Source organism: Osmia lignaria, chromosome 5 (genome assembly GCF_051020975.1).
Source record: "Osmia lignaria lignaria isolate PbOS001 chromosome 5, iyOsmLign1, whole genome shotgun sequence".
NCBI lineage: Eukaryota > Metazoa > Arthropoda > Insecta > Hymenoptera > Megachilidae > Osmia > Osmia lignaria.
Genome location: NC_135036.1, coordinates 5,627,770 through 5,645,683, shown reverse-complemented (window position 1 = coordinate 5,645,683; position 17,914 = coordinate 5,627,770). Strand labels below are relative to the sequence as shown.

Here is a 17,914-nt window from a genome sequence, read left to right as displayed (position 1 = left end):
ATGGAAATTCAACTATCATGCAATTTTTAAATTTTCCTCTTGAAAAATAGAAAAAAAATTGGCATTAAAGTTGAAAGGGGAGATTTATTCCAAATCACCGGTCGCATCGTTCGGCCGCGCGCGACTGTGAAGAACGCACGAGCGAAAAAGGGGCGGGAGGGGGATGGCAGGATTTCGGTAGCACCGGCAGCGTAGCAAAGGGGTTGGGAAATCGGAAACCCGGGGGTTCGAAGCGACGTCGGCCCGTAGTGTCTCCGCGGACAGCAACAACGCCGCCACGCAGCCAGTCGGGTCATTCTTGCTGCCATTCTGCGCACCGTACTCTCGGCAAATCCCGGCTGATTTTCCCGCGCAACCCCTTTTCGACATCTCGGCCGAGCTCTCGCGTTAACAACGCTTCGATCCTTAATTAATCTTCTCGAATAAAGCTTTCGTTGAGGCGTTCGTAAGAGTTGTTACGGAAAGGAACTGGAGATTGTTATGAATTTGAAAAATGAAACGATGAGGATGAGTGGTTCAACGGAGATCGGTTAATCTTCGTTGGAATAGAAAAGAAAGAAGAATATATTTATTTCTCTGCGCTTTGATCGAGACGGTGATTTTCTGTTTCTTTCCTTTTGTGTAAAGTCATTCAACCGTAAACTGGACATATTGTGCGATGAAAACGTTGTTTGACGAGCAAAGCTCGTGTCACAGGGGATCGAACTGTCCCATAACGAAACGGTGATAAAGCACGGTGTTGCATCGATCTGACGTCTAGATAACTATCCAGGCATTTGCATGGTGAAACAAGAGGCACTGGAATTCCTGTGTTCTTTTCACTATTTTTCTCTGACAACGATTAGGGTGAGTCTGTCACATTTTCTTCTTCTCGTCCCAGAAACCTCTCCACGTGGTGTTTTATGGAACTTGTGTTTCTTTTTATTTTCTTTTAGGAAATTTTCAACTTTCGTTGAATCAATATTTTGAATATTGAAAGGACTTTTTAAATTTTCGATTATTTAAATTTTTGGTCGATGGATCACTGAGATAGAATATTGTAATCAGAGGAAAGGGTACGAATATGGGATACCCAATTTATTTTTAGATGTAGGCAGTCTCAAAATAGATATAAATAGGAAAATCAAACATAGAAATTTTGGCATTTCATGCGGAATGTGCTGTATAAATATAAATATTATAGACTATTCAAAAATTCTGTTTTTTTTTTCATTTTTTCTAAATGATGGCTAATTCAGTCTAACAGAAATTCGGGTAGTAATATGAGACAGTGTTACTTTTGAGAAAAATAAAGTTATAAAGTTAGGATAGAACATTAATAATGATAAATTAAACATAATAGAACGTCAGATAAAATAAGACAACGACAAGTAAGTATTTTGCCTAAAAGTGGCATGATGGTCATTAAATCCACAATTTGCCTTTACATTTTTAGGAAATCATTTATCACAAAATATGCACATCTTGTATGTTTATATGTTCATTTTATTATTTAGTAATAATTTAAAAAATGTGATAGTAATATGAAACTGTCTCATATTTCTACCAATTTGTCATTTCCTCATGTATCATTATTAATCATAATCAAAATATCCTTTGATGTACTAATACTACTATTATTATAGTATCACTTATCCTCTTTGCTTTCATAATCTCAAAAATAAACCAAAGTAAATTTCACTTTATGAAATACGAGTGGAAATTTTCTGTTACGGAAAACGTTTGTTACTCCTCGGATGGCGGACCATGAAGAGAGCCCCAATTTTAATTCGGATTTGTATTTCATTTTCTAAATTTGATACTATTCCTTCGAAAATTATTCCTTCGAAAATTAATACCCTTGTGTACGTTTCGCAAATTTGGGACAGGAATGACCCAGGGAATGGTTGTTATGAGGAAGTATTTTATTCGTCGTAATATTTGATAGGAGTTAAAACTGATATTTCATATTCGTACTTTCTCCTCTATTAGGATTGATATCCTTTTATTAGAATAGTCGGAGATCAAGTTAATTCAGATTGATAATTTTAGTGAAAATGTATTTATAATGATTCTAAAAATGATTTTAACTTTCAAGGAAAGCACAAGGCTAATATTTTCAAATATTTCAAATAATCCGATTTTGTTACGTTCAAAAACGTAGGTACGTTTCGATAATCGAGTCCGCTGTACCTGAGGTCGTTGCTCTATGTAATTAATTTCCCATTCAATGTCAGATTACGTTCGCTACAGCTTGAAACCGTATCAGAATCCAATAGAGCCGGATGCCATCGGCAGACACCGTTCTCGCATTATCACTGTGTCCTCAAAGTCGACGTATTTCCACGGATCTTCTTCTGTTACGTAGAGTTCGATCGTTGCCAACGAACTGTGCCCGTTCGTTCTTGACTGACGCGAATTTATCGTTGCCGATTTAATTGAAAAAAGCTCACATTCCACGGTTCCGTGGCCGGGAGAATCGAATCGGAATAAACTGGACTTTTCTTTCCGTTTTTGTTTAGTTACTTCGGTATTTTCAATACTTCATTTGCTATTTCATTTAGTTCCAATCGAAATAATAAAAAATCCCTCGAAACCGCACTATTAATTACAATCGAAATAATAGAGAATCCTTCGAAACCGCGTAATTAATTACAATTGAAATAATAAAGTATTAGTTTCAATCGAAATAATAAAGAATCCCTCGAAACTGCACTGTTAATTACGTCGACTCCATTAAGAGCGGTTCATGATGGAATTAATTTATGCGTTTAGCAATAATCGTTTCGAATGCAATTAATTTGCCTGTCTTTTATGTAGTAATTATTCCCGTCAAAAGTAAAACGGATTTCAATTAAATCTGATCGAAGTAGGCTATTAATAATATTGAAGCTCTATGTTGCATTATGATCCATTTAAACATTGACTATATTCTTCTTTTTTTTTCATTAAATTATAAATAAGGGTAATTTACGGTGTTATAATCATTTTATAACTAATGTTTTGGAAATTGATTGTGTCATATCGGGAGCAGAATTATAATTTAAGCATTTACATTATGTAAAGTCTTAGTCGATAGAATTCTTGATTTTGCCTGTACTGCACAAGTTTGACCCTGCGGTATTGTTCTAAAGCATCTTCAAAGGTTCCATAAGTAAATCGGTACTTGAAACTGTAACGGTGTGGTGGTAACGTGATCGAAGTTATTGGAACAACGAGCAACAAGATTAAACTGTACACTCGCGATCAAATCAGGTTTCTCTAAGGGAAAATGGCTTCTTAATGGGGGTAGCATAATATTAAGTTATTTATATTTTTTTTAATTCTGAATGCTGGTCAAAGTATAATTTTACTTAAGGGTTGGGCCACTTTGAAGCTTCAAAAATTGCTCGATTTTTAGAAATTTTTTTTGAAGAAGCAATGAAGTAAATGCAAAATCCAGTATAGACACTCTATTATACATATTTCGAAGTGTAAGAAATATTTTTTAGGTTATTGATTTTTTCAAAATTGCGGCTCTGAACCTGTAGAAATGATTATTATTTGACCCTGGGGCAAAACAAAAAATTTTCATTATCTACATACAATTTTCTAAAGTAATACGTATGAATTTTTGAAGAACAGTTGAGAATTTCAACAAAGAATTTCATTTTTAGGTAAAGAAAATTCTGCATAAAATTCTCTGCAACCCAGAAAATTTTTAATGAGTCGTAAAATCCGTACGTACTTCTTTTGATAATTTATTTTTAAAGATGCTGTCTTGAAGTGAATCGATAAAAAATTCGTCGAGTTTTACTGCTCGCGAATATAAAAGATATAATTTTGAGAAAAGCTCGTTTCAAGTTTTAAGTTACAATATTTTTTTAATTAGAAAAGAAGTTTTTAATTTACCACTGCTCTGTTATTCCGGCACCAATTGCACATTATTTTTGACATTCTAAAAGTGTTTCAATTCAAAAACAAAAAAGTCGATCTGTTCCTCACTGTATAAATTTTACAAAAGGAAAAGAAAGAACTTCTCAAACTGGCGTACACACGTTCTTCCGATATTCGAAGATTCGATTGGTTCATCAATTTTTAAGCCAGCATCCCGTGAAAATCCTGCGGACAAAAATATCTTCCGGCAAGTTCTGTCGGCGTGGCAAACTTCCTTGGCAATAAACCACGCCAGAAAATACGATTCATGGCGGTTGTTATCATTGATCTGGCTGAAATACGCCATGACGGCGAGTTACCTCGAGTCGTGAAACTTTCAGTGACAGGATCAAGGAACTGGCTGCCAGAGGATTTGCATACGTACATCGTCGCGAGTGTAGCGGAAATACCGAATTACGGAAGTTATCGGGATCCTTCTACAAAGATCAGCTATTGTACGATCCTTGAGAAAATTTTGATACCAAGGATGTCTTATTTTCTATGTAAATTATCTCAAATTTTGTATAATGAAATAATCAACCCTTTCGCAGTCGCAGTAGAAAAGTCTGTGTATAGTCAGACACAGGTATTAACAGTAGAACTAACGACGTTTGATGCACACTTATTTTTAAGCTGTAAATAATTTAAAAGATGAAACAAAATTTAAATTTTTTATCTTACCATTGTCAAAACTATCTCGATAAAATTTATAATTTAAAATAAGAAACTGGAAATCAGTCATTTTGATTGGTTTGGTAGTTCTAGTGTTAAAATTGTTATTATAGTTGTTAATTTTCAGAATAGTAATTTGATAAGAAATTAGGAGGAAGTTGTATATTCTACTCATTAACCCTTTTATTACACATTCTGATAAACTATATTCATTTACTTTGTCATATTATTGACAAAGTAGAGTATCTTCTTGCAAAATTGTTGAAACGCAAATTGAATACCAACCCAGTTTCGCGCAAAGGAAAAATCATTTTTTCCCGAGGAAGAATATATCTAAATCTCTTTGTCGCAAGTTTTCCTATCATTTTGCTCATTCGTTCGTACGTATACGAATTTCTCGTCACAAGTAACAGATTCCGAAAAAGAATAACAAATAGATCCAACGACAGAATTATTCAACACATATTCACGCACTCGAGGTTGCAAAGGCTCAGCTGAATAACAATTGCACGATGTGACTACTGTGTATTCGAGCTTCTCTGTAGAAGATCAAAAGGATGCATTGTAATTACGATACGGAAGTCGTACAGAGGATACGTTTGAAGGAACATGTTACCGTGAAACAGATTCGGTATTTCGGTCTGTATAAACAGGCAATTAATTCATCTACCCATCGCGGTACTGCTTGTATTCTAATGGAAATTGTTAATTAGCATTTTGTCAAAGAAAAATTACCGATATTCGTTAATTCGGGAAAATTGAAATGATTTTATCAAAATTTCACGGATGATCCTCGCTTTGTCCGCTTTCTTAATCAAAAGTTTCACATTTTGGTATTTTGTAAAGCACGAGAGCTTATTAAATATTTAACAGGGATTCGTTGAAAAGTTTTTAGGAAAAGTTATAATTTTCATACCATCGTTTCATTACGGAATTTTGATTTTATCTACTAAAATTATAAATGAATTTTAATTAAAAAATTCCTTGAATTTTTATGAATTGTGGGTTTGAAATTTTTACAAAATATCTCACGAGAAAACCGTATTATTTTCATGGTATTCCAAATATTTCCTTGCTTTTATGAATGAAAGATGCAAGTCCAGCATGGGCGCGTCATCGATACGGGAGCATTCCGTTTGGTTGAAAGAGGCACGTTACAAATGCTCGGCATCACGGAAAACCAATTTCCCGATTCGACTCGAACAAGGGTACTTTTGTACAGAGAAAATTCACCGGCTCGTCCGTCCGACGAAACAGCCTCGATTGAAAACCAATGGCAAGATAATCCTTGAGCATAGACGCGATAATATCGCGAGTCATCTCGGATATTCTCTGTCGAATTGGATCCTCGAGAAATATTTCTCTGTTGAAACGCGGTCGAAGGAGAGTCGAGGCGATAAATGCGGAAGTCGACGAAATTTCGAGACTGAGAGAACGATTCCCTCGAGACGAACCGACATCCTTGCAGCTCCGTTTATATCGTCTTTGAAAAGTGTTGGGACACTTGTCATCCTTTATAGAACTCTAACGTCGAGTGGATATGATTCAGAATAAAATGATTGTTTAACAATATTTTTTACCTTCGATAGTTATATTTGGATTCTTTCGCATGCAATGAAATGGACGAAAATAAAATTTCATCCGGTAATCCCTTCCAAGAATGCTGACGCACGTGCGACGGGATGCCAGTGTTGAAGAACACGATGAAACGTGGAGGTAACAGAGTGACGAAGGTATAAATAGCTAATGAGCAGTTAAAAGAAGCGAAAGACCATCAAGGGAGAGTTAATGAGTATTCCGTGGCTTTCAGCTATTAATGTACAAATCGTTAGATGCGCTGTCACACAGAAGCTTGAATATCCATCGGTGTTATGCAAAAAACATGTTCATCGAGCAGGATGATCATTAGTTTTCATTTTCTTATTGTGTATTCATTTTTCCAAGGTTAATTATGCGATCGTCACGTTTTAATGGGTAATTGGATACGTGTTTATGTTACGAGCAATTTAAACAGTTTATAATGGAGCTTAGAACTCATTATTAATAATCTAGATATCTATAAAAGATAATTATTACTATTTTCAGTTTTTATTTTTTAGATATTAAATATTTAATTTATATATTGCAACAGGATAGATAACATTATTAATATCATTTTTTACAAATCTAAATTTTACATTTTGAATAATTACAATCTCCTATAAAATGATTGATCTTTTTTTCTAGAAAAGTAATCATTCGCGCGGCGGACCATGGAGAGAGCCACAATTTCAATTTAATTTCATATCTCATGTTATTTTCTATTGCTTAAAAATTATACTAATGATTATAATTATCTTTCGTAGCCCAAATACTTTTTATTCCGAATGAAATTATAGTTTATTATTTAAGAAACGCATCATAAAATATATTTTATTTTTTTAGAAAAAGGAGTAATCATTATATAGAGGTCGATATGTATTTTACTCTACTATGAAAAAATCAATTATTTTTTATTTAAAGAAAAGTAAATTTAACTTCCATTATTATGTATATTCCGTCGATTGATTACGGTTCGACGAACTGCCTTTTCTATTTACATCGAAAATTCGATGCGCAAATTCCACCATCTACCACCATTTTCTCCGCGTTAATCAACTTAACCCCTTATTGCTCGTGTCTCACACGACCTCTCTTGACACGCTGTTCGTTAAGTGGTTCATTTACTTCAGTCGTCGAAGAAGGCGATTATATTTGATGCTATCTCATCTTGGAAAGTGTACTTCACCGTCTACCTTCGCGATTAAGTGACGGTAATTTCTTATTTTACATTACAATCATTTATATCTTTTTCTTAATTAACATTTAAATGGTTATTATCACGTATTCGTGATTTCAACGCTAAACTTTTTCTTTTAAAATCTTCTTATTCTTCAGTAATATCGGTTGAGTTGAATAAAGATTTGGTTCTTAAGATTTGAGCGGTGTATTCGGCAGATTAAGGTTCATCTTGAACGAATTTTCCTTCGTGACCATTCTTCACTTTTTGTCGCGGACCCGTTTACTTTTTGTCGTTGTCCCTGTGTGCCTGTCCGAAATTTACCGAGCAATCTTCTGTCGCATTAATCAAGCTGTACAGTCGGCACAATTATAGCCCGTTTCACCGTTATCAAGCAATTTCGTTCGCGTCGGGGAAATAGGTCGTATCGAACTGAAAAAAGGGTGAAAACGAGCAACCGGGACGGAGGAAAGAAACAAAAAAGAAAAGAGATTAGGTGATTCATTGACATTCTATGGTTGTCAGATCGAGAATTGCAAGAAAAACACATCATTTTTTACCTTTCGATTCATTAATATTAACCCTATTTTAAGTACCTACTTGATCTACTTAAATAAACGACAATGACTTTCAAATATCCCTGACACCTTCAAGTAGGAACAGAAAAAAATGGTTGAAAGATTAAAATACACCTCGCTATACGGCCGCTCTTTATACGGCATTTCACTATAACGGCCTTTTTTAATTATGGCACTTTTTCGATTTACGGCTCATAACGTTTTGTTATACGGCCAAAAAAAAATGCTGTACTTTTATTTTTATGTAAGCATTTTTATAGGAAATAAAAAGAATAAAATGCTTTATGAATTAAAAACTATATTATTTTATAAAAAATTGGAGCAGATCCAGTTGAATTTATATGGGTTTGTATCAAAATAATTGATTCGTTATATGGTTTTTCGCTTTTTGGCCAACTTTTCAGGAACGTATCTGGGCCATAAAGCGAGGTGTGGGTGTATTACAATTATTCATTGTTTTTTGTCAGATTTGATGCGTTTCCCTCTATATAGCAATCTAAAGGGCCTGTAAATGTGAATATAATTTTTAATAGGTAGACGTTTAATTTAACGTTTAATTGGCAGGATATCCGTGTAAAAAAGTGAACGTTTCAGGTGAGTAACAGCTGATACTCTCACCGCAATGCCACTGTTGTTGATATCGAATTACGTTTCCAACGCGTTCGCTAGTGTACACTTGATGGCTGACCACTTGTGCGGTTATATCACTGACAACAGTTTCAGCTTCGTGTTTTCGTTTGATGCCTGATTTATGATCGTCCAGTTTCGCTCGAACGGTCGAGTTTGGAGCAGACTCGAGCGTCACCGAATAATCAATTATTTTCCTAACGATTCGTGCAATGTTTTATAAAACGAACGATTCAAATGATTTTTTATTCAGAATTTAGAGCAAAGGGTACTAATATGCGATATCCATTTTATTTTTGGATGCAGAAAGTTTCAAAATACTAATAAATAGAAAAATTAATTTTGTGTGGAATCTGCTGCATAAATACAAAACGTTTGGTTCTTTCCATTTTTTCTAAATAATGGCAAATTCGAGCTAATAGACATTCGGGTAGTAATATAAGACAATGTTATTTTATAGAAAAATAAAGTTATAGAATCTTACTTTGACAATAATTAGCCATTTTATATTTTCCCTCAGACGGCGGACCATGGAGAGAGCCCCAATTTTCATTCAATTTTGTTTAATTTTTTAAAATTTTACATTATTCCTTCGAAAATTATTCTTTCAATATATGAAACTCTTCATTTAGGTTAGGTAATATTCTTGTATACGTTTTGTAAGTTTGGGTCATGAATGACCCAGGCTCCACTATTCAAAAGTTAAACAAAACAATGATATCTATCCAGAATGGTTATTATGGAAGGGTATTTTACTCATTATAATACTTGATATACAATTATTGTTAAAAGTGTCAAGTTAATACATTAGTATTATATATTTCTACCCTATCTCATATTCGCACCTTCTTCTCTATCATCAAATTCATAATTATCACCGAAATCAAACGACTTTTTTTTATTATTGAAATGCAATTAATTATCAATTCTTTTTATTTAATAAACATTACACAGCAGTGATTCTTTTAGAAAATTGTTATAGCTGTAAAAATTTGTTCTATTCTGGAAAAGGCCGGTGAAAACTCTCCAATTACGGAAACGTGCTAAGTAGGTCGACACGTACTTCACTACGATACTAATTTTCACCGTGACGGTGGCTGCACTTTGTAGCCCGGCTGTCTAACACGAAAATAAATGAGTGTAACGCTAATTGATCCTATTTTTGTTCGGTGTTCGACAGAAATTGTATAACAGCAAATAAAATGATGATTTCAATTCCGGCCCTCGTGATTGCAGTCTATTGTAACCGGCAGTCAATCACTGAATTCCGCGTATCGACGTGCTATTGATTTCCGTTTGCTCCCAAAGTTTTTCATCCTTCGCTTTTCACTCGAAATATTTCAGGTTGTTGCATTCCGTATGATTGATTCTGGAATATCAAAAGTCTGACACGATTTGATGACATAAAAGTATTACAAAATAACATTTACGATATGCCATTTTGAAGCTTAAAGTTTAATATAAATTTTATCTATAGCTGCTTATTAGATATAGCAAACAATGTAAGAGCAAAATTAGAGATTTCAATTAGAATACTGTATAATAATGGCTATTGATAATTTAACATAATATTAAATAGTGACAGCAGAATTAATTAACGTACCGCACCGTTAATTTAACAAATTTCAATCAGAAGGTATAGAGTAAACAGGAAATGGAAAATTGTTGAATGCTATTCATCCCTAGGAAACTCCAGTAGGTGGCTAATAGGTTACATTAATAAATCGATACAACGCCAACAATAATCTCCCGTTCCCGACCGATGGAATTTCGATTAAGCTGAAAATTTTTAATTAAAAACGAGCTAGCTTAGTTTTGCGGCTCGCAAATACCTCGACCTTCGTCGCGAATCGCAACTGAAGTGTGAAGAAAAAGAAAATCGATAAATATCTCGGACGAGCACCGCACTCGTACAGACCTTATGCTCTCGTAATTTTCACTAGAATTCCTCCGAGACCTACAAATGGATCACCGGAACAACGAAATCGCAACAATCTCTGAAGGGATGAGAATTAATGAAGGGATGTTGTTTGCGTGGATTCGCCATAACATAATCTATTTCAATATTTTTTCTCTTTTGTATTTTGATAGCACCAAATGGAATGTCTGAATTATGGCCGAGTATTCTACTTATTTATTTGTATTTACTTGGCGAAAACAATTTTTTCTTTTATTAACTCGAGAATACCAGTTTATTATACTCTATACAATAAATAAAATGCTTCCATTGATGATAACGTTCCATAGAAAATATTCTATAGTCAGTGAAATAAAAAAGAATTGCATCTCTTTTGTGAATGTTTTGATTCGACAGTTTTTGATTAGTTTTCAGTCGATCTGTCGAAATTGAATGGAAACTTTCATCATTGCTTTTCATTAATCGATTCGCTTCGTCTGCATTCCTGTTGCACACGTTCTGCGGTTTCAATTTCCAAAATTATTCGATTTCGTTCGCGGAGACGCATCGTTCCTTCTCGTTACATCGAATAAATGCTTTTAAAAATATTAGGTGTACAAATTAATTCTGTGTCTCTTTTTTTAATTGAAGTTTCATTTTGAAAAAGTCATGGTAATTCCATTAGAGTTATTATATTCTCGCGTGGTGTTTCAAATACAGAGAACCATAGGAAAATATTCAGATTTAACCCTTTAACAGTGTGAGTCAATCGAGACCCAAACTTAGAAATCATGTACAAGAATATTAACTTTATAAACTTAAATGTATAATTTTTCAACTTCAAAAAGTTTCATATACTGGAGCAGGGTAAAATTAATTAAAAAATGAAATTAGAGCTTTCTCTTCATGGTCCGTCGCGCCGTCCGAGGGTTAAAATAGCAAGGCTTAATCTTACAGGCGCCGAATTAATTTGAAACCCCCTATTCCTCCAGGTCGAAGCAGAGTATCTTTACATCTAAAAAAATTTATTAACAATCTCAAAAAAAAACCCGTGGATCCCGTAATTAAATTTTTTTTAATTCCACCCTTACTTAAATCCTCAGAAGAAGATTATGGTAAAATAGAACGAACGAACCCCTTGATATTGAATGAAGGACTTTCAGTACAATTTAATAAACACACGAAGACCCGACGAAACAGTTTAACAAGGCTTCGATTGTTGTGTAGCCGGCTATAAATTAATTCTAATTAAAAGCCTCTGGTTCCCCGTCCGTCTTCCAGCCCATATACTGGCTGACCGTTAATTCTGCTTGCATGTGTTCGCTCTCTCGGCACAGTTGCTGCTATTGTTTACGGTCTTATAGCCAAAACACTGAGCTACCCTTCCGTGATATACGCGTGCAAACACGTGTGTGTATAATAGAGAGACAAGGGACGCGGGGCTTTAAGGGGAGATCGATTACGTTAAGATGGACCTGCTGGCTTTGCAACGGCTGTTAACAGCTACATCGACGGTCGTTGTTTTACAAGAACATTGCAAATTCCATCGAATCTGTTAACATGGAATATTCGAAGGGGTTGGTATATACCGAGCGATCAATTGGTATTGGTACTTGCATTCAATCCATTTGAATCCTTACAATAAAATTAAAAATATCTAGGCGTATAGTGAAGGGGAAGAAGGTTTCCTTTCCCCGGACGCCTTTGGTTCGGGCCGGGGACCGCTAGGTGGCGGCGAGATGACAGTATTCTCGCTGGCGGTCGCCCGATATGCAGTTCATATACAGGGTGTTCGATAACAGGTGGGAGATTGTTTAAGGAGTGATTCTAGGGATCAAAATAAGACGTTTGCGGCTTTGCTTTCCAGTAATTAACGTTTACAAATTCGAGTAAAAAGCGCCTGAAACCTGCAACCTGCCCAGCACCGACGACTGAACCTCAGGTTAGCAGGGGTCGGTACAGTCATAACCAAGAAGAGAAAGCCGTTTCTACTATTCAATGATTCTTGGTTATGACTGTACTCACCCCTGCTGACCTGACGTTCAGTCGTCGGTGCTGGGCAGGTTGCAGGTTTTAGGCGCTTTTTACTCGAATTTTTAGACGTTAATTACTGGAAAACGAAGCCGCAAACGCTATTTCGTCTTATTTTGATTCCTAGAATCAGCCCTTAAAAAATCTCCCACCTGTTGTCGAACACCCTGATAGGGATCGTCTGTTGTCAGCTCCACTGTCTTTTTCTTCCCTCTCCTACAAATAGAGGATATTGAATGGCTTGATAAAATGAGCGATTGAATCAGAAACAAAGTTGAAATTTTGCAATTAATGTTCGCGAACGAATAAGAGCGAGGCGAAACACCGGAAATTCAACAGGTACGGGGATTGGAGGGTAACAGTATAATTCCTTCGAAACTGGAAACTTCACGCTCATTACAGATTCGTTTTCGCGTGGGAAAGTTCGAACCACGAAGAACCTCGCGTTCTTCGACTTGTCCTTCGGGAATACTCGAACGCGAACGATGTTTCAAACTTGTTCGACGAATGAAAATGAGAGATTTGTTTGATTTAAGGGTTCCTACGATGAAAGGCAAACGTTTGTTCAACGTTATAAAGGTAAAGTGGCTTTTTAAAAGGGAGGAAAAAGTATAACGAGAATCACTTCCGCAAAAGGTAATTTACGGATCATGTTTTGCAGACATCGTAAAATATTTCATGTCTCTCTAGTGTACAGATGTTTGTTTGTTACGTGATCTCTTGATGCTATAAAATAGAGTGCTTAATGAAAAGATGGCGGTTGAAATGATGAAAGTAAGATTCTGAAGGTACATTGAAATTTTATTGGTGCATTCTGAACTTTGTCGGTTTCCATGGAATTTTATCAATTTTGCAATAGATGAATATTGTTTAAACAGGGGTGTCTAAGAATATTACTTTGCATTCCGGCGAAACTTCAGCCCGTTAAACTTTAAATACCCTCGTCTGCATAAAGAGTTGTAAGTTTGGAAAATTTGCAATTCTCTTTTGTGTCATAACGCGTTTACTCCGCCTTATACGAAACTTTATAAAATGCATGTTGCGGAAGTTTTATGTATTTCGAAGGAAAATTTCTCTTTGACAATAATTAGCCATTTTATATTATCCCTTAAACGGCGGACCATGGAGAGAGCTCCAATTTAAATATAATTTTGTATTTCATATTATTTTCATTTTCTAAATTTGACATTGCTTCTTCAAACATTATTCTTCCAATATATAACTTCGTGTATGTCTTGTAAATTTTGGGTCGCGATTGACCCAGACTTTTTTTTTTTTTTTTTTTTCGTTGTTTCATGAGTGTAGGTAAGCCGAACCTGGGGGCAAGATCGCGGGCCCCCTTACCGGCGGTGCATGAGGAATCCTGTATGGTATTACCTATCGGAAGTTGAGGAAAAATTTATATGGGGTAGAAGAGGGGAAAAATTTTCAAAAAAACCCCCAAGACATGAGGAGCATTGCCGAGGCAATAGGGGAGTTCAGGAGGACGAGAGAAGAGTCACCGCAGCACAGTGCTCCCACCCCTCGAAGGGGTGGAAGTGTAGAAGTCATGAAAGACCTAAAGGAAAAGAGAGAATCAAGAAGTTTAACAGGTAGAGGGAGGTAGATTTTGGGTATGGCGACTAAGCATAGCAGCGTTAAGAGAACGCGTCCAGAGAGGAAAGGATTTTTTAATCCGGTAAGGAATACAGTTGTGGTCATAGAGACTGGTTTGAGAAATGAGAGGATTTTGGTGGGAGGAGGCGAGCGCTGAATAGCGGGATATGGATTGTTTTAGGTAAGGAAGGATTGGCTCGATGTCGAGTTCCTCGTGGAGTTTGGCGGTGGGGTATCGCATATTCTTCCCTGCGATGATTTTCAGGATGCGGTTTTGAGAATACCGGAGTTTCATGAGGGTCGTGGCGGGGGCAGCCGCCCACACATGAGCGCCGTATGTCAAGATGGGACGTAGACATACCCTGTATAGCGTTAACCGGAGAGATCGGTTTAGACGCGAAGACGCAGTTAAGTATGGGTGGAGAGCCCCCGCAGCAGCCCTCGTTTTTTTAATGCGATCAGCCACCGCTGGGGTCCATGACAGTTTCCTGTCAAAGACAACTCCGAGGTATCTTACTTCATCGGACCAAGGGATGTCAACCCCATTTACCGAGAGGTTAAGGGGGGGAAGTGAGGTACGTTTTTTGGAGAAAACAATAGCCTGGGTCTTAAGCGGATTTATTGTAAGTTTCCAATCTTGGAAAAATTTGGAGACAAGGTCTAAGTGGTTTTGGAGTTTTGAAACGAGGCACTGTAAGGACCAGGAGGAGGCAAGAAGCGTGGAGTCGTCAGCATAGAGTGCTGTATCAGAGAGAGGGGGTAGCGGAATGTCATTTATATAGAGGTTAAAAAGAACGGGGCCCAGGATAGAGCCTTGAGGCACACCGGCTGTTACGGGAACCCTGCTCGAGTCGGATCCGTTGAGTGAGACGTATAAGTATCTATCGGAAAGGTAGGAAAGCATGAGTTTTAGGAAGGTGTCATTGAGCCCGAGGTTCGCGAGTTTGTAGATGAGCGCGTGGTGCCAGACGGAGTCAAAAGCACGGGCGAGGTCAATAAGGACCATGCCAGCGTGCCTGTTGACGTTGACCTCGTGGGTGATCCGTTGCGAGACGCGGACTAATTGATGGATTGTCGAATGAGCGGGGCGGAAGCCAAACTGTTGGTTGATGAGGACCTTCCTCGAGTCGAGGAATTCCCGTAAACGAAGGAGCAGACCTTTTTCAAAGATTTTGCCAAGAAGCGACAGAAGACTGATGGGGCGGTAACTCTCCAGCTCGTCCTTGGGTTTCCCAGGTTTGGGAATCGGGACTACCTTTGCCACCTTCCAGGAGGCGGGGTAGTAGGATAGGGAAATGCAGCTCCGAAAGATGTAGTAGAGCTGCAGAATGATTTTTCGGTCGGCATTTTTAAGCATCTGAGCGATGATGCGGTCCTGCCCTGGAGCCTTTTTGCTCTTGAGCGATCTAACGATAGAGGCGATCTCTGCCGGGGCAATTTCCAAGTCCCTCCGAGGGGATTCCGGAACAAGACGGGAGAGTCGCGAGATGTATTCCTCAACACGTTGGGAAAAGGGAGAGTTTAGCGCGGAAATTGAATCATGGACTTTCGCGAAGTTTGTAGCAAACGCGGAGGCTTTCTCGAGGTCAGCAGTCAGCGGGCCTGCTGCTGATTTCAGGGGAGGGTAGACGGTTTTGGAGGAAGTTAAAATTTTGTAAGTGCCCCAAAAGGTGGGGTCAGCTTTCCGGAGGGATTTGATTTTGTTATTCCAGGAGGCACTTCTCACTTGCGTTATCCGGCGATTTATCTCCTTGGACAGTTTTTTGTTCAGAACTGAGTAATAATGGGCGCCCGTGCGCTGAAACATTTTCCTGGCTTTACGGCGTTCGGTGATGTACGAATTTAGACGCGGGTCGGAAACGAGAGATTTTGCGTGAGCCGGCTCGGAGAAGGTAGTGGATTTGCGGTGGCACGCGAGCAAAAACGACTCAAGCGTTCGAATAGTTGAATCAATTTCATTTTTAGATTCCAACCGGTCCCTTAGCTGGAAGCTAGTAGTGAACTGGTGGAAAGCCTTCCAGTCTACTATTTTTTCGGCACTCGGCGAATGCCTTGCGCCAGCAATGGGTGTTAGTAGCACTGGCTTGTGCTGTGTGGCTGCATCATCAATTGATTTACATTCGAACGCCGAGTCGTGGTGAACCAGGAAGAAATCTAGGGTGGAGGGTCTCTTGGGAGGGGCCGGGAAGAAGGTGAACTTTTGAGGGAAGATTAGCCTGTAGGGGGCGCGAAGGGCATGATCGTGTAGGATCTTGCCGGATCGGTTAGCGGTGTAATTATTCCACGAGGGATGTCGCGAGTTAAAGTCGCCACCCAGAATGAAAGGGGCGGGCACTGAGGAGAGTCTATTTAACGCGTCAGGAGAGAGCACGCAGTCGGGAGGGACATAAACAGCCGCGACAGAGATCGCTGGTGATAGGAGCCTGATGGCAACCATCTCGACTCCCGGGGCGATGTTGACACTGATTTCTTGGAATCGAAGGGAACTGTGACAGAGGATGGCAACACCTCCACCCCTGCCGTCAGTTCTGTCAGATCGAATGGTAGAATATCCCGGGATGGAGAAGGGCTCAGCAGGGTTCAACCATGTCTCAGAGACGAGGCAGACATGAACCTGGTACTTCTGCAACAAGAACAGTAGCTCGTTCCGTCGACCGCGGAGCGAGCCAGGGTTCCAGAGCAGGAATGAGGGGAGATGGGGCCCTATTTGAGGGTTGAAAGGACCGACATGAAAGCGCTGAACTGGTCAGCGGAATTAGTGCAGGTGCGAAGTTTCGCTAGCAGAAGTTTCGCGGCATTCAACATCTGACTAATATCGCAGATCTGGCCGATTTGGTGGAAGACGCTGAACGTCTCCTCCATGGGAGAGAGGGTCGGAGAAGAAGGGCCAGACAGAGGGGCGGTTGGGATGTTACCGAGGGAGGAATTTAAAGCGTCTCTATACGAGACGGTGGGTCTGAGGGTGGCGGGGGAGGGTCGCAGGGCGGGTTGGGTGGTTTGGGCACTGTAACCAGGGGGAGTGGGACGCGCGCGAGGCTTTTCCCTCTTCGAGAGGTACTTTGCCAGGGATGGGCAGCCTGAGAAATTAGCAGTGTGTGTGCCACTGCAATTCGCGCAGGTCGGGGGTTCCTCCCGAAGCTTCTTGCACTCGTGTGCCAAGTGTGACTGCGCACACTTCACGCACCTAGGTTTTAAATTACAGTTAGCCGAAGAATGGCCGAAGGATTGGCACCTGAAGCACTGGGAGTAAGGCTTCTGAGAGAAATACTTTTCCCAATAAACCCTCGTGTGAAATAGGTGGTTTATTTTCTTCACCGAGGATAGATTTGTGCCGTTCGGGAACACAACCTTGTACGAGCAGTACAGAGAGTTCGAATTTTTGCTCGACAGTGGCGAGCAGGCCAGGGGTTTGAGTCCGTTAAGGGTTATTTCCGCGGCGAGCTCCTCGGGTTCCATTTTTGGGAGGCCTTTTAGAATGGCGGAAAGGCCCTTGTCAGAGTTGAGCGTGAAGGTGTGGAACTCGCTACCGGCCTCGGTGAGTTTAGCCTTGAGGTGGTGGAAATGCTCGATGGTCTCGAGGTGGACGCGGACGCGGGTGCCCAGATATTTGAGTTTAAAGGAGTCACCGTAGTCCTCCTTCAAACAGCGGCTTAGCTGCGCGACATTTCCGTTGAAATGCGGCAAATAAATTGGCGGGGGACGGGTGGAGACGCGTTTCGGGCGCATCTCCGCGGGCTCGGAGACCATAGAGCGATCGCGTCGCGCGGGGTTTGAGGAGGGATTTCTCGAGAACTCTGCCTTTTCGAGGAAGGACTGGGAGGTGGAATCGAAGAATTCCAACAGGGTGAACCGATTTTGGGT

General features: G+C 39.0%; 1 protein-coding gene across 1 annotated transcript in view; it reads left to right on the top strand.

Moving 5' to 3' along the window:
* Window positions 1–231: 231 nt before the first annotated feature.
* LOC117607821 (octopamine receptor beta-2R) overlaps window positions 232–17,914 on the top strand; it is a 142,749-nt gene continuing 125,066 nt past the window's right edge. Inside the window, exon 1 of the mRNA XM_034331950.2 lies at window positions 232–846. The gene's annotated coding sequence lies outside the window, so the exon portion shown is untranslated. The remainder of the gene's footprint in view (window positions 847–17,914) is intronic.